Source organism: Oncorhynchus kisutch, linkage group LG2 (genome assembly GCF_002021735.2).
Source record: "Oncorhynchus kisutch isolate 150728-3 linkage group LG2, Okis_V2, whole genome shotgun sequence".
Taxonomy (NCBI): Eukaryota; Metazoa; Chordata; class Actinopteri; order Salmoniformes; family Salmonidae; genus Oncorhynchus; species Oncorhynchus kisutch.
Window position 1 is genome coordinate 25,729,633 of NC_034175.2, and position 16,875 is coordinate 25,746,507.

The following is a 16,875-nucleotide window of genomic DNA, read 5'->3' on the forward strand; positions in this document are numbered from 1 at the left end:
TCTATTTTCTTGCCTTAAACCACCTTTTGCAACCCTTTGAACACACATGTCGTCAGCGAATACAAAATTCACTGTTACGTGTTTGTTTCACAAAATATTTGCACATTGTTTCAAAGAGAAATGTGCACAATTGTGTTAACTTTTTCCGTCAATCAGTAAACACTACTGCACAAAATTCTAAATCACCCCATCAGTGTCATACAGTGGTGGTCGGTGCCATTTATTAAGATAAGGGAGAACAACATGTTTTTAATGAGCATTAACTTATTTCTAGTACAGCATATTGAATGACTGACTTGCACATTCCATTCATCCAGCTCAATGTAACCCAGTTCAATGATTCTTCAAATTAGCCACCATTTGCCTTGATGACAGCTTTGCACACTCTTGGCATTCTCTCAACCAGCTTTGCCTGGAATGCTTTTCCAACAATCTTGAAGGAGTTCCCACATATGCTGAGCACTTGTTGCCTGCTTTTCCTTCACTCTGGGGTCCAACTTATCCCAAGCCATCTCAATTTGGTTGAGGTCAGGTGATTGTGGAGGCCAGGTCATCTGATGCAGCACTCCATCACTCTTATTCTTGGTCAAATAGCCCTTACACAGCCTGGAGGTGGGTTGGGTCATTCTGTAGAAGAACAGATAGGCCCACTAAGCGTAAACCAGATGGGATGGCGTATCTCCACAGAATGCTGTGGTAGCCATGCTGGTTAACTGTGCCTTGAATTCTAAATAAATCACAGACAGTGTCACTAGCAAAGCACCCCCACACCATCACACCTCCTCCTCCATGCTTCACGGTAGGAAACACAAATGCGGAGATCATCCGTTCATCTAATCTGTGTCTCACAAAGACATGGCAGTTGGAACCAAAAATCTCAAATTTGGACTCATCAGACCAAAGGACAGATTTCCACCGGTCTAATGTCCATTGCTCATGTTTCTTGGCCCAAGCAAGTCTCTTCTTATTATTGGTATCCTTTAGTAGTGGTTTCTTTGTAGCAATTTGACCATGAAAGTCTGATTCACGCTGTCTCATCTGAACAGTTGATGTTGAGATGTGTCTGTTACTTGAACTCTGTGACGCATTAATTAGGGCTGCACTGAGGCTGGTAACTCTGATGAACTCCTCAGCAGAGGTAACACTGGATTTACCTTTCCTGTGGGGGTCCTCGTAAGAGACAATTTCATCATAGCGCTATATAGTTTTTCTGACTGCACTTGAAGAAACTTTCAAAGTTATGAAAATCTTCCGAATTGGCTGACCTTCATGTCTTAAAGTAAAAAAGGACTGTGGTTTCTCTTTCCTTATTTGAGCTGTTTTTGCCATAATATGGACTTAGTCTTTTACCAAATAGGGCTATCTTCTGTGTACCACCCCTACCTTGTCACAACACAACTGATTGGCTCAAATTGTAATGATGTACGCTGAGAGTCAGAAAGCTAGTTCAGGGAGTGAATACATTTAATAAATGAACAAAACAAGAAACACAAACAGCACACCGACATGAAACAGAAACAATGACGACTGGGGAAGAAACCAAAGGGAGTGACATATAAAGGGCAGGTAATCAAGGAGGTGATGGAGTCCAGGTGAGTGGCATTATGTGCAAATGCGTGTTATGCTGGTGACAGGTGTGTGCCATGAACAACCAGCCTGGTGACCTAGAGGCCGGAGAGAGCACACATGACACAAATGCATTAAGGAGGAAAGAAATTAGACAAATACATTTTTAACAAGGCACACCTGTTAATTGAAATGCATTCCAGGTGGCTACCTCATAAAGCTAGTTGAGAGAATGCCAAGAGTGTGCAAAGCTGTCATCAAGGCAAAGGGTGGCTACTTTGAAAAATCGCAAATATAAAATATATTTAGATTTGTATAACACTTTTTTGGTTACTACAGGATTCCATATGTGTTATTTCATAGTTTTGACGTTTTCACTATTATTCTACAATGTGGAAATAGTAAAAATAAAGGAAAACCCTTGAATGAGAAGGTGTGTCCAAACCTTTGACTGGTACAAAAGTATGTGTACACCCCTTAAAATTAGTGGATTCAGCTATTTCACCACACCCGTTGCTGACAGGTTTTGAAAATTGAGCACACAGCCAGGCAATCTCCATAGACAAACATTGAACGTAGAATGGCCTTACTGAAGAGCTCAGTGACTTTCAATATGGCACTGTCATAGGATGCCACCTTTCCAACAAGTAATTTGGTTACATTTCTGCCCTGCTAGAGTTTCCCCGGTCAACTGTAAGTGCTGTTGAAGTAGAAAATCTCTGTTGATGTAGAAAATCGTGGCTCCGCCGCGAAGTGGTAGACCACAGAAGCTCACAGAATAAGACCGGCAAGTGCTGAAGAGTGTAGCACGTAAAAAACTTCTGTTCTCTGTTGCAACACTCACTACGGAGTTCCTAACTGCCTCTGGAAGCAACATCAGCACAAGAACTGTTCGTCGGGAGCTTCATGAAATGGGTTGCCATGGCCGAGCAGCCACACACAAGCCTAAGATCACCATGCGCAATGCCAAGTGTCGGCTGGAGGGGTGTAAAGCTCGCTGCCATTGGACTCTGGAGTAGTGGAAACGCGTTCTCTGGAGTGATGAATCATGCTTCACCATCTGGCAGTTCAACGGACGATTCTGGGTTTGACGGATGCCAGGGAAATGCTTTCTTGCCCTAATGCATAGTGCCAACTGTAAAGTTTGGTGGAGGAGGAATAATGGTCTGGGGCTGTTTTTCAGGGTTCGGTCTAGGCCCCTTAGTTCCAGTGAATAGAAATATTAACGCTACAGCATACAATGACATTCTAGACAATTCTGTGCTTCCAACTTTGTGGCAACAGTTTCTGGAAGGCCCTTTCCTGTTTCAGTATGACAATGCCCCCGTGCACAAAGTGAGGTCCATACAGAAATGGTTTGTCGAGATCGGTGTGGAAGAACTTGACTGGCCGGCACAGAGCCCTGACCTCAACCCCTACAAACAACTAATCGCCCAACATCAGTGCCAGACCTCACTAATGCTTTTGTGGCTGAATGGAAGCAAGTACCCGCAGCAATGTTCCGACATCTAGTGAAAAGCCTTCCCAGAAAAGTGGAGGCTGTTATAGCAGAAAACAGGGGACCAACTCCATATTAATGCCCACGGTTTTGGAATGAGATGTTCGATGACTTTTGGTCGTGTATTGTATGTTTCGTTCCGTTTGCTTCCGTTTTAAGAAATCTTTTTCAACAGAATCAGAGGAAGGAATACACCCCTGATATACACCCCACACGCAATACACCCCACACGCAAAAACAGTTCCCTTTCATAGCAACCACATACAAACAGCGTGATCCCTTTGACCATTGAATAATTAATTATTGCATTTTCACGCTCTCCTCCTCTTACCTTTTCCCTTCGCTTGTGGACTTCAGTGCACAGTGCATCAGCATTCTGTGACCGGGCAAAAAAAACTTTCCAAGCCAAACCATATCATAACCGCTAACCGCTACACACAGCCTACATCGTTGTCACCATATTAGCTAGCATCTTAGTCAACATAGCTACTAGAACCAACGCATTAGTAAACCTGCTACAATCATGCACCACATCCAATAAGCAGTTTAGCCGTTACACTGGCGGGCCCTGGTGGCAATAAATTAATAAAACCAAAAGCTTACCTTGACTTGGAAGAGTTCAAGTGTTGGCTAGCCATAGCCAGCTAGCTAACGTAGCATCCCTTTCTGTTTTACCCTGGTGTTTGAGTAGGCTAAACTAGCTAGCTGCATTCGCTAGCTAAGTAAGTGAAAGTGAAAGTGAAAGTGGAAACAAAAATACAACAAAATCTCTCTCTCTCGCTTCTCCTTCCTTTTTAAATAAATGTTTGTTTTCAAAACTTTCTCTTTGAGTCAACTACTCATCACATGTTATGCACTGCTAGATAGCCTTATCTCAGGCTTTCAGTACTAGATTCATTCCCTAATCCTTTGATTAGCTGGGCAATATGTCAGTTCATGCTGCAAGAGCTCTGAAAGCTTGGAGGATGTCCTCTGGAAGTTATCATAATTACTGTGTAAGTCTGTGGAAGGGGGTGAGAACCACGAGCCTCCTAGGTTTTGTATTGAAGTCAATGTACCCATCCTCCGGCTACACCATGGTGCTACCCTACATAGAGCTGTTGAGACTACTGTAGACCTTTGAAAAACAGTGTGTTTCAATCAATTATTTGATGACGTGAATACATTTAGTATAGTTTTATCTAAAAAGGATAACTTTTTCATGTTTAACTATTTTTATTTTTCAGAAATTCAATGAGCAGGATGACTTTTCTGAGATGCCTCCACTAGGGTCCTGCCATGTACAATATATGGAAATATCTAGGCAATGGGGACTGTCTAATTGTTAGACTTTTGCAGAAATGCAGAGATGCAGTGTTAATTTCATTAACAAAAATAGTGACTCAAATATTCAGCAAACAATTGAGGAGCCTTAACTGACTAAATAATAGACCCCCCCAAAAAACCTATAAATTAACTAAAATGATTTTTAATTTCAGTTGACTAAAACGAGAAGAGACAAAATGATCTCACGAACCACGTTTCCATCCACACTCTTTATGAGTGAAGTCATACCCTATATACAAATATTAAATAATGACAGCTGTGATGGAAACAGGTAGCTTCCGTACAATTTTATAAATGCCGACAGATACTGTAATTTATTCATTCAACACGGTGGGAACTTTTTCTGTGGGTAAAATGAATTGGTATGATATGGTGTGTGAAACCATGCAGTTTATTTGGCTATCGGTGGTTTAACTTCACAGGGTGGTTTAAGTGCATGGTGATATCGATGCTCCAATCCAAATATTGAGGGTCTTATTCTGGTGACATGATGATCATCGCTTGACTGCGGTTTAACAAATACAATCAATCTCAATTCTTATCCATAATAATCTCACCATGTAGACTAGACTACCCATCTGTACTGTATCTGCCAGGCTCTTGTCCATAATAATTTCATCATGTAGACTACCCGTCTGTACTGTATCTGCGAACTGCTGGCTAGAGCGCACGTGCCAAAACCAGAGTAGGCACATTTGTATTCATCCGCAAAGTTGAAAATGCAATGGAAACACATTGAACTTTAGATTTGTATTCAGTACATGAAAACCAAAGCAAAAAAGTACATTTTGTGTGCACTATGTCATCACACAATTATTTTTATCAGCAACAAGTCCGTTAGGAATTGAATATAATATTAGAATATTCGCATGAAAATCTGTTGCCAATTGGATGGAAACCTTGCTTGTGACGAAAATCTGACTAGTAAATGGACTAGACAATAGTTTTTGGAGAGTGTAGAGAGTACAATTCATATTAAAGTACAATTATATTAAATTATTAATATAACAGTACAATTAATATTAGCAGTACAGATGCACAGTGCAGTTGTGCTCGGCAGTGGGCAGGACTCGCCACACCCGTCACATACAGCCTACATCAGCTGGTGAGGTTCGGGGAGCAAGAGATGAGTGAGTGCAGAAAGGCTCTGCTCCAGCTCAGCCTCCGATGGTACAGATTGCACAGGGGACTCTCTTTCTTCCCTGTAGATAACCAGTCACCGCCTGCCTTCTAGTTAGCGACCCTTCTCGCAGGCAACTCTCTTGCTTACCTGTAGCTAACCAGTCATCACCAGCCTTCTATAGTAGTGAACTACCCATTGCCTGGATAAGAAACGTAAGCTGCTTGACGAAATAAAAACAACAACAGCATTGAGTGTAATAGTCAAATAACAGTCGAGCTCTGTTTTTCTCTCCCTTGAGTATAAAAATTAGTCTGTCTTTGAATTTGTATTCTCCCGCCCACTTTCCCCAATGGATTTCATAGCCAGGTTGTAGCCAACGTAGTCAAATCTCCCTCTTTTTCTCAGAAAAAATGGCTTAATTTGAACCCTTAATTCAAATGATGTGACCCGTAACACCAGCGCTACATTTTTTTCTTTCTCGGCTAACAACCTGAGGTGCGTTCAGCAGGATGCAACGTTTTGGAACGTACAGATAGAAATATGCTAGGTAGAACAAACATGCCTCTCTGACATGTTGAATAAGGAATAACTTTGGAACTATTCATTGGAATTTCTATCAGCAACATTTGAGAATGTTTTGCAACTGAACGTGGCCTTTGTAACATTAGCAGTAGCCTACAGTCGTGGCCAAAAGTTTTGAGAATGACACAAATATACATTTTCACAAAGTCTGCTGCCTCAAATTGATGGCCATTTGCATATACTCCAGAATGTTATGAAGAGTGATCAGATTCATTGAATGTTTTTGCCATGTAAATAACTGAATCCCCAAAAAAACATTTCCACTGCATTTCAACCCTGCCACAAAAGGACTAGCTGACATCATGTCAGTGATTCTCTCGTTAACACAGGTGTGAGTTGACGAGGACAAGGCTGGAGGTCACTCTGTCATGCTGATTGAGTTCGAATAACAGACTGGAAGCTTCAAAAGGAGGGTGGTGCTTGGAATCATTGTTCTTCCTCTGTAAACCATGGTCACCTGCAAGGAAACACATCCCGTCATCATTGCTTTGCACAAAAAGGGCTTCACAGGCAAGGATATTGCTGCCAGTAAGATTGCACCTAAATCAACCATTTATCAGATTATCAAGAACTTCAAGGAGAGCGGATCAATTGTTGTGAAGAAGGCTTCAGGGCGCCCAAGAAAGCCCAGCACCAGGACCGTCTCCTAAAGTTGATTCAGCTGCGGGATCGGGGCACCACCAGTACAGAGCTTGCTCATGAATGGCAGCAGGCAGGTGTGAGTGCACCTGAATGCACAGTGAGGCAAATAACTTTTGGAGGATGGCCTGGTGTCAAGAAGGGCAGCAAAGAAGCCACTTCTCTTGAGGAAAAACATCAGAGACAGACTGATATTCTGCAAAAGGTACAGGGATTGGACTGCTAAGGACTGGTGTAAAGTCATTTTCTCTGATGAATCCCCTTTCCGATTGTTTGGGGCATCCGGAAAAAAGCTTGTCCGGAGAAGACAAGGTGAGCGCTACCATCAGTCCTGTGTCATGCCAACAGTAAAGCATCCTGAGACCATTCATGTGTGGGGTTGCTTCTCAAACAAGGGAGTGGGCTCACTCACAATTTAGCCTAAAAACACAGCCATGAATAAAGAATGGTACCAACACATCCCCCGAGAGCAACTTCTCCCAACCATCCAGGAACAGTTTGGTGATGAACAATGCCTTTTCCAGCATGATGGAGCACCTTGCCACAAGGCAAAAGTGATAACTAATTGGCTCGGGGAACAAAACATCGATATTTTGGGTCCGTGTCCAGGAAACTCCCCAGACCTTAATCCCATTGAGAACTTCAATCCTCAAGAGGCGGGTGGACAAACAAACAAAAAACTAATTCTGACAAACTCCAAGCATTGATTATGCAAGAATGGCTGCCATCAGTCAGGATGTGGCCCAGAAGTTAATTGACAGCATGCCAGGGCGGATTGCAGAGGTCTTGAAAAAGAAGGGTCAACACTGCAAATATTGACTCTCTGCATCAACTTCATGTAATTGTCAATAAAAGCCTTTGACACTTATGAAATGCTTGTAATTATACTTCAGTATTCCATAGTAACATCTGACAAAAATATCTAAAGACACTGAAGCAGCAAACTCTGTGGAAATTAATATTTGTGTCATTCTCAAAACTCTTGGCCACGACTATATATGCAAACACTTGGTCTCACAGAAAGAATGGAAAAGGGATAGTAAACAATGTATTGATTAAATTCCTCTTGCAACTACACTATATCTGACTGAGTGAATAACTTTCTTTTGAGTTAATGTCGACCGATTAACTCAGACTTCGGCACTTGGACCAGGACTTGAGCACTGGGACTCGTACTTCCGTCATAAGGACTCGTGACTTGACTCGGACTTGAGACTCGATTCGGACTGGAGGTTTAGTGACTCGACTGCAACACTGGGCGAAACAGTCATTAGCTCCCGCTCATAGTCATTAGCCCCTGTTTTACTTTTGCACACCAATGTGGTTGCGGCGTCTGTGGAACGTTGATAACGATGTCAATGACACGACCGAGTGATGGAGGTGCAACCCACACTACTTTTCCAACACTTTGTAGCACCATCTGGTGATTCTCTCTCTCTCTGCTTGTGTGTGTCTTGTTTGTTTTGTATTTAATTACCAATATCTATTTTCCTCAATTAGGAATTTAGTTTGCCAGATAATTATTATATATTCTTCTATATGTTTGTCATATTTCTGCTGTTGGGAAGAGAATATGTTGTTATGCAGACAAATGTGTTGGTAGGACAAAGCTATGTATGTTTGGAAGTCAGTGATTTATGTTTACTAAAGGTTAATGAGGAAATACAAATGTGATGTGACAAAAATGTGACTAAAATGAAAGGGCATTTCGTTTACTAAAATAGTCCACTGTTTTCATCATTTTGACAATTACTAAACGAAATCATTATTCAAATGACAAAAATGTTATTATGACCTAATTATATTTTAGTCAAAATCACTAAGACTAAATCTAAAAAGAGAGACAGTGAATAAAGTTTGGTTACTTCTAAGTAACCTTGGTTTAGTCCTACAGTAAACCATCTCTAACATTGTGACCTTTCATAATAGAGCCATGATCTACTGGGTCTAACGTTCTGTATTTTCTGCTTGGACTCAAGAGATGACTCTGGTTGCATTAATATTTTTGCAGGCAGTCGTGTTCTTTTGATGACTGTATTTGACATTTTGACGGTATAATATAGTTTTGATTAATTAATTTATGTTTTGAGAAGGCATCTACATTTCGAAAAAGGCCACAGAGTTTTGTGTCGTTTGGACTCTGAAAATCAAATCAAATCAAATTGTATTTGTCACATGCACCGAATACAACAGGTGTAGACCTTACAGTGAAATGCTTACTTACAAGCCCTTAACCAACAATGCAGTTTTAAGAAAATACCCCCAAAAAGTCAGAAATAAAATAAACTAATAATTAAGGAGCAGCAGTAAAATAACAATAGCGAGGCTATATACAGGGGGTACCGGTATAGAGTCAATGTGCGGGGGCACCGGTTAGTGGAGGTAATTGAGGTAATTTGTACATGTAGGGAGAGTTATTAAAGTGACTATGCATAGATAATAACAGAGAGTAGCAACAACGTATAAAGGGGAGGGGGGGGATGCAAATAGTCTGGGTAGCCATTTGATTAGATGTTAAGGAGTCTTATGGATTGGGGGGTTAAAGCTGTTAAGAATCCTCTTGGACCTAGACTTGGCTCTCCGGTCAGGTCTCTGACCTCCTTCCTATAGGCTGTCTTGTCGTTGTCGGTGATCAGGCCTACCACAGCGGCATTGGCACTTAATGATGGTGTTGGAGTCATGCCTGGCCAGGCAGTTATGGGTGAACTTGGTGTACAGGAGGGGACTGAGCACGCACCCCTGAGGGGCCCCCGTGTTGAGGATCAGCGTGGCGGATGTGTTGTTACCTACTCTTACCACCTGGGGGCAGCCCATCAGGAAGTCCAGGATCCAGTTGCAGAGGGAGGTGTTTAGTTCAAGGGTCCTTAGCTTAGTGATGAGCTTTGAGGGCAATATGGTGTTAAACGCTGAGCTGTATTCAATGAATAGAATTCTCACATAGGTGTTCCTTTTGTCCAGGTGTGAAAGGGCAGTGTGGAGTGCAATAGAGATTGCATCCTCTCTGGATCTGTTGGGGCGGTATTCAAATTGGAATGGGTCTAGGGTTTCTGGGATAATGGTGTTGATGTGAGCCATGACCAGCCTTTTAAAGCACTTCATGACTACAGATGTGAGTGCTATGGGTCAGGTAGTCATTTAGGCAGGTTACCTTAGTGTGCTTGGGCACAGGGACTGTGGTGGTAGTCTGCTTGAATCATGTTGGTATTGCAGACTCAGACAGGGAGAGGTTGAAAATGTCAATGAAGACACTTGCCAGTTGGTCAGCGCATGCACGGAGTACACGTCCTGGAAATCCATCTGTCCCTGCGGCCTTGTGAATGTTGACTTGTTTAAAGGTCTTACTCACATCGGCTGCGGAGAGTGTGATCACACAGTCATCCGGAACAGTGTTTCAGTGTTACTTGCCTTGAAGCGAGCATAGAAGAAATTTAGCTCATCTGGTGGGCTTGTGTCGCTGGGCAGCTCTTGGCTGTGCTTCCCTTTGCAGTCTGTAATAGTTTGCAAGCCCTGCCACATCCAATAAGCATCGGAACTGGTGTAGTCCTGTGTTGATGCTTTGCCTGTTTGATGGTTTGTCAGAGAGGGCATAGTGGGATTTCTTATAAGCTTCCGGGTTAGTCAAGCTCCTTGAAAGTGGCAGATTTACCTTTTAGCTCAGTGCGGATGTTGCCTGTAATCCATGGCTTCTGGTTGGGGTATTACGTGCAGTCCCTGTGGGGCGACGTCATCGATGCACTCATTGATGAAGCCAGTGACTGATGTGGTGTACTCCTCAATGCCATCGGAAGAATTCCAGAACATATTCCAGTCTGTGCTAGCAAAACAGTCCTGTAGTTTAGCATCTGCTTCATCTGACCACTTTTTTATTGACCGAGTCACTGATGCTTCCTGCTTTAATTATTGCTTGTAAGCAGGAATCAGGCGGATAGAATTAGGGTCAGATTTGCCAAATGGAGGGCGAGGGAGAGCTTTGTACGCGTCTCTGTGTGTAGAGTAATGATGGTCTAGAGTTTTTTATCTCTGGTTGCACATTTAACATGCTGATAGAAATGAGGTAAACACTGATTTAAGATTCCCTGCATTAAAGTCCCCGGCCAGAAGCGTCGCCTCTGGATGAGTGTTTTCCTGTTTGCTTATGGAGGTATACAGCTCATTGAGTGCGGTCTTAGTACCAGCCTCGGTCTCCGGTGGTAACTAAACAGCTACGAAAAATACAGATAAAAACTCTCTAGGTAGATAGAGTGGTCTTCAGCTTATCATGAGATACTCTACCTCAGGCGAGCAAAACCTTGAGACTTCCTTAGATATTGTGCACCAGCTGTCGTTTACAAATATACATAGACCGCCACCCCTTGTCTTACCAGAGGCTGCTGTTCTATCCTGTTGATAGAGTGTATAACCCGCCAGCTGTATGTTATTAATGTCATCGTTCAGCCACGACTCGGTGAAACATAAGATATTACAGTTTTTAATGTCCCGTGGGTAGGATATGCGTGCTTTTAGTTCATCCCATTTATTTTCCAGTGATTGTACGTTGCCTAACAGTACAGATGGCAAAGGAAGATTAGCCACTTGTCGCCCGATCCTCACAAGGCACCCTGATATCCTTCTGCGAAATCGCAGTCTCTTTCTCCTGCGAATGATGGGGATGAGGGCCTGTTCGGGTGTCTAGAGTAAATCCCTTCTCATCCGACTCATTAAAGAAAAGTTATTTGTCCAATTCAAGGTCAGTCATCTGTGCTCTGATGTCCAGAAGCTCTTTTCGGTCATAAGAAGCAACATTATGTACAAAAATAAGTTACAATGCGAAAAAACTAACAAAATAGCACGGTTGGTTAAAAGAGCCAATAAATCGTCAGCCATCCTCTCTGGCGTCATTATACACAAATCGACAACATTGTTCCAAAAAGTCCATGTACAGTACATGATTGAGAAAAACTGTACTATGCATTTTTTTCTTGCTTTAAATATAATTGCAATACAAGAAGAAGATATGTGTTTTCTTTTATTTTACAAATAATTCTGACCGTTTGATTTAGTTAAATGTGACCGACCGCCGTAATTCGGTTTTATGTAGCAAAATGTTAAATGTTTTTTTTTTTTACATTGGATAAAAGTAATGGCATATCATACACTGCAGTTGATGAACAACGGGAAAGTAATTCTGCTTTGAAAGTTGATAAATGCGTAACCCCACTTTTGAGAAAATGGCCCTTGAATGTTTTGGTACACCTACTCGAGAGCTCTTCTTTGTTTACACCTGTTCCGCATCATTCACATCCTCTTAAGCCTTAGCCCCACCCATCTCTTTAAGGATTCACATGTGAGGCCATGTGTTAAACACAATAAGTAAGGTAGTGTAGTAAACAACCAAAGATTTCAAGACCAAAAGTGGTAAAAGTAGTAGCGTACAATAAGGAATAACTCTAGGTATAAATACACTTTATCTAGTCCTTGGCCTATATCTTAATCTGACTTTGAACGTGTGTAGATAAACATGTTGCATAAATATTTTACAGTTAATAGATGATGCTTACCCAGACAATACTATAACAGCTCTCAGCCAAATCTAGCTACGTGGAGGGGTCACTATCGTCTAGACATGTACACATGTTCATGAAATACAATAGATGGCCGTAATCACCCCCAGACACACCTAGCTAACTTGATGGGTCATGTAATCATTCTCTTGCAAGTGGAGTCTTTTGTTTAAACATGTAGCTAGCTAGCAATGAACCATAATCCCAACCCATAGCTACAGTACAAACAGATTGTCATAGCTAGCCACCATGCAGGAAATGCTGGAGTATGAATCTGCAGGTAGCTAAAGCTAACCAACTAGGTTCAATGTTAGCTAGCTAGCTAACATTACGCTATAGCTAGCTAACATTACGCTATAGCTAGCAATGCAAATTGATTTTTTGAGATGCAAATACTATTACTACACAGATCATACACGTAATGTTCACTAGAAATCCAGCAACATTAGCTAGCGAGCCAGCAAGCTAGCGAGCCGTTGTTGTGTCAAGTCACTCCGGTTCACACTGACAGTGTGCAGAAAGTAGTCCATCACATCACTTTTTCCCACTGCTAACTTCTGGGCAGCAATGTTGTTGAGAGCAGTAGCAGCATTTTTGCAGATCTCCATGCCTAATGGTATATCTTTCAAAAAAGCTGTGGTAGCAAGGATTATCTACACATACTGAGCAGCTCATGTTACAGACAGAAGCACGCTACATGGCAGACCAATCTGAACTCATCTCTCCTCATTTCCAGCCCAGCCATTATCTCAGCCAATTAAGCACGTCATTTAGCAATTTTATTCAGATTTACAGATGGCATATACATTTGTTATTAAGTTCACGTTCCAGAAGGTATTTATGTCCCCCAAAAAACGCATTTTGATTAAAAAAAGCAGTGTTTTCATTATTTTATTTATCCGTTATTTTACCAGGTAAGTTGACTGAGAACACATTCTCATTTGCAGCAACGATCTGGGGAATAGTTACAGGGGAGAGGAGGGGGATGAATGAGCCAATTGTAAACTGGGGATTATTAGGTGACCGTGATGGTTTTGAGGGCCAGATTGGGAATTTGGCCAGGACACCGGGGTTAACACCCCTATTCTTACGATAAGTGCCATGGGATCTTTAATGACCTCAGAGAGTCAGGACACCCTTTTAACGTTCCATCCGAAAGACGGCACCCTACACAGGGCAGTGGGATTGGGATATTTTTTTAGACCAGAGGAAAGAGTGCCTCCTACTGGCCCTCCAACACCACTTCCAGCATTAAGTAGCGATGTTGGATATACACCTAGCTTCTTGAAATGGGTCACAAATATAGAATTAAATAATCAAATTATTTAGGATAATAATAGACAAAGAAATATATCTAGAGGATCTCGTCAATAGTGTTGCCAGGAGACACATTGTCAAAACCCAAATGTATAAAACATACACAGTAAATCTTTAATGATGCATTTCCCACTATCTGTTGTGTGTGTATGATTTAGTCATTGACCTCTTGAGAGGTCTCTGAATATGAGATGCACCATGTCCCTGTCGCTTCCTATTTTATATCAAAGAGGTCAATGTAGAAAATGACTCGAAACCAATTTGTGTTACAAAAACATACTCCTGAGAAAACACTGCGCTTGGTGTTATGTTTGATATGCACAGAGACACTTATCCATCCATTCACTCCGCCACCCCGCGAATAGAGAAGTGCTCCGGGAATCGCCGCTGCTGCCGCTGCATCAGTGAGATATGATGCTGGTTGATTTTGATCATTGACATTTGCTTTTTCGTGCATTCCCCGAAAACAACAGCCTCCCTTCCATTAAGGAATTATTCAAATGACCTTCAACGATGCATGTTTTCCTACAGTTTTGTTGTGAGAATATGAGAACGCATAGTGACATCTCAATTACTTATGCAAGGCTCAGACTAGGCCCAGTGGAGGCAATCACCATGTGTGGAGTCCTCAGTCACTCCGAATCAAAGAGGAGCCCGGACAGACACACATAATTCAGACAAGTCAGACAGGATTTGCATACAAAGACAAAAAGCAAAAAAAAGAGACAGGGCATAAATAAAAAATGCATCTTGAGTGGGAAGTCAAGGTAGAGTGTGTGTGTGTGTGTGTGTGTGTGTGTGTGTGTGTGTGTGTGTGTGTGTTTGTGTGTGTGTGAGAGAGAAGGTTTGAATTGTTAAAAAAGGGCATAATATGTCATGTTGTATGTGTGGAGTTCCTCAGCCATCACTAGCCCCTAGCTCACAGTGGACCAGACAGTCGTAGTCCGTCTTTATCCCCTTAAACAGAGGGTCCTTCCCCACTGGAAGTGACACATTGTCTAACGTGTGCTGATGGGGGTGGAGGGATCAGGTGGGGTGTGGATGGGGGGGGCAGGCGGAGGTGGAGGGAGGCTACCCGGAGTCACGTCATTAGCGCGTTCGGAGGGAGACGCAGGGCCTCCCTGACACATGTCATGGACAGCAAGCCTAAGCCCACGTATGAACCTGACACACTGCGCATAATTTATCCCGTGCACGATCTGCATGCCGAGTTGTTGATCTGTTGTGTTTGGTTTGGACATGGGCGCTGGCAGGGAAGACAGAGGGGGTCATTATGCAGGTAGCGGTGGGGGGGAGTGGGGGTGAGGTCGGTGGTGGAGGTTAGAGGGGGGTGAGGTGGAGGAGGTGGCAGGGGGCATCTCCGTACTGTAGCTACACCACACTGAAGGGGCGACACATTTGTCATGTCCAGTGAAAAGTGACATACACAAACAAGCAGAGCCACATATAATACACACACACACACACACACACACACACACACACACACACACACACACACACACACACACACACACACACACACAAATATATACAGTCACCTTCAAAATTATTGGCACCCTTGATAAAGAATAGCAAAAAACACAGGATGTCACGGTCTGACCATCGTTCGTATGTGTTTTCCTTGTTTTAGTGTTGGTCAGGACGTGAGCTGGGTGGGCATTCTATGTTGTGTGTCTGGTTTGTCTATTTCTATGTTTGGCCTGATATGGTTCTCAATCAGAGGCGGGTGTTAGTCATTGTCTCTGATTGGGAACCATATTTAGGTAGCCTGTTTTGTGGTGGGTTTTGTGGGTGATTGTCCTTAGTGTCTTTGGTCCTGTCTCTGTGTTAGTTTAAGCAAGTACAGGCTGTTTCGGTTTTCGTTACGTTTGTTACGTTATTTGTTTTGTAGTGTTTATAATTGATTCGTGTTTTACATTTGTTTATTAAACATGGATCGCAATCTACATGCTGCATTTTGGTCCGACTCTCCTTCACCACAAGAAAGCCGTTACACAGGATAAAATAAATAATACACTTTAAAAAAAATTGTTGTATGCTAATACAATTGCTCAGGTATAGAGCTCTTGTTTAAGTTAAACAACATTTTGAAAAAGATAGGTATCAAAATTATTGGCACCCTAAAGATTCTTAAAAATAAAATCTGCATTAACATTCAAATTTTTTAATAACCTGTTGAGTGTAGGGGGCTTAATTTGATGTTTTGATGAAAAATGTACTCAAATTAAACTGCCTATTTTTCAGGTCCAGAAGCTAGAATATGCATATAATTGTCAGATTAGGATAGAACACACTCTAAAGTTTCCAAAACTGTTAAAATAGTGTCTGTGAGTATAACAGATCTGATATTGCAGGCAAAAACATTAGGAAAATCCAACTAGGAAGTGCCTCTTATTTTGAAAGCTCCCTGTTCCATTGCATGCCTTCCCTCCATTTAAAGGGATATCAACCAAATTCCTTTCCATGTGGCTTCCACATGGTGTGACCAGTCTTTAGACATAGTTTCAGCCTTTTATTCTGAAAAATGAGCGAGAACGATCACATGTCAGTGGATGGCTGGGTGCCAGCAGAGTTTTCCATGTGCAACAGCTTGGAGCAGACATTTTCTCTCTCTCTCCTATTGAAAAAGCTACCATCCGGTTCAAATATTATCAATTATTTATTGTAAAAACAACCTGAAGATTTGATTATAAAAAACGTTTGACATGTTTCTACAAACTTTACAGATACTATTTGGAATTTTCGTCTGCCCCGTCGTGACCTCTTGAGCCTGTGGATTTCTGAACAAAACGCGCCAACCAAATGGAGGTATTTTAGATATAAAAATAATCTTTAAGGAACAAAAGGAACATTTATTGTGTAACTGGGAGTCTCTTGAGTGCAAACATCCAAAGATCATCAAAGGTAAGCGATTCATTTTATTGCTTTTCTGACTTTCGTGACCAATCTACTTTGCTGCTAGCTGTTTGTAATGTTTTGTCTGCTGAGAGAGATGTCCTTACATAAACGCTTGGTTTGCTTTAGCTGTAAAGCTTTTTTGAAATCTGGCACGCCAGGTGAATTAACAACAAGCTAAGCTGTGTTTTTCTATATTGCACTTGTGATTTCATGAAAATTAAATATTTTTAGTAATTTAATTTGAATTTGGCGCTCTGCAATTCAGCGGATGTTGACGAAAATGATCCCGCTAACGGGATGGGTGCGCCAACAATTAAGTTATTCTCAGCTTAAGAAAATGTATTGTGGCCTTCCATGGCTTCCTGTTCCACTGGGGTATGTCA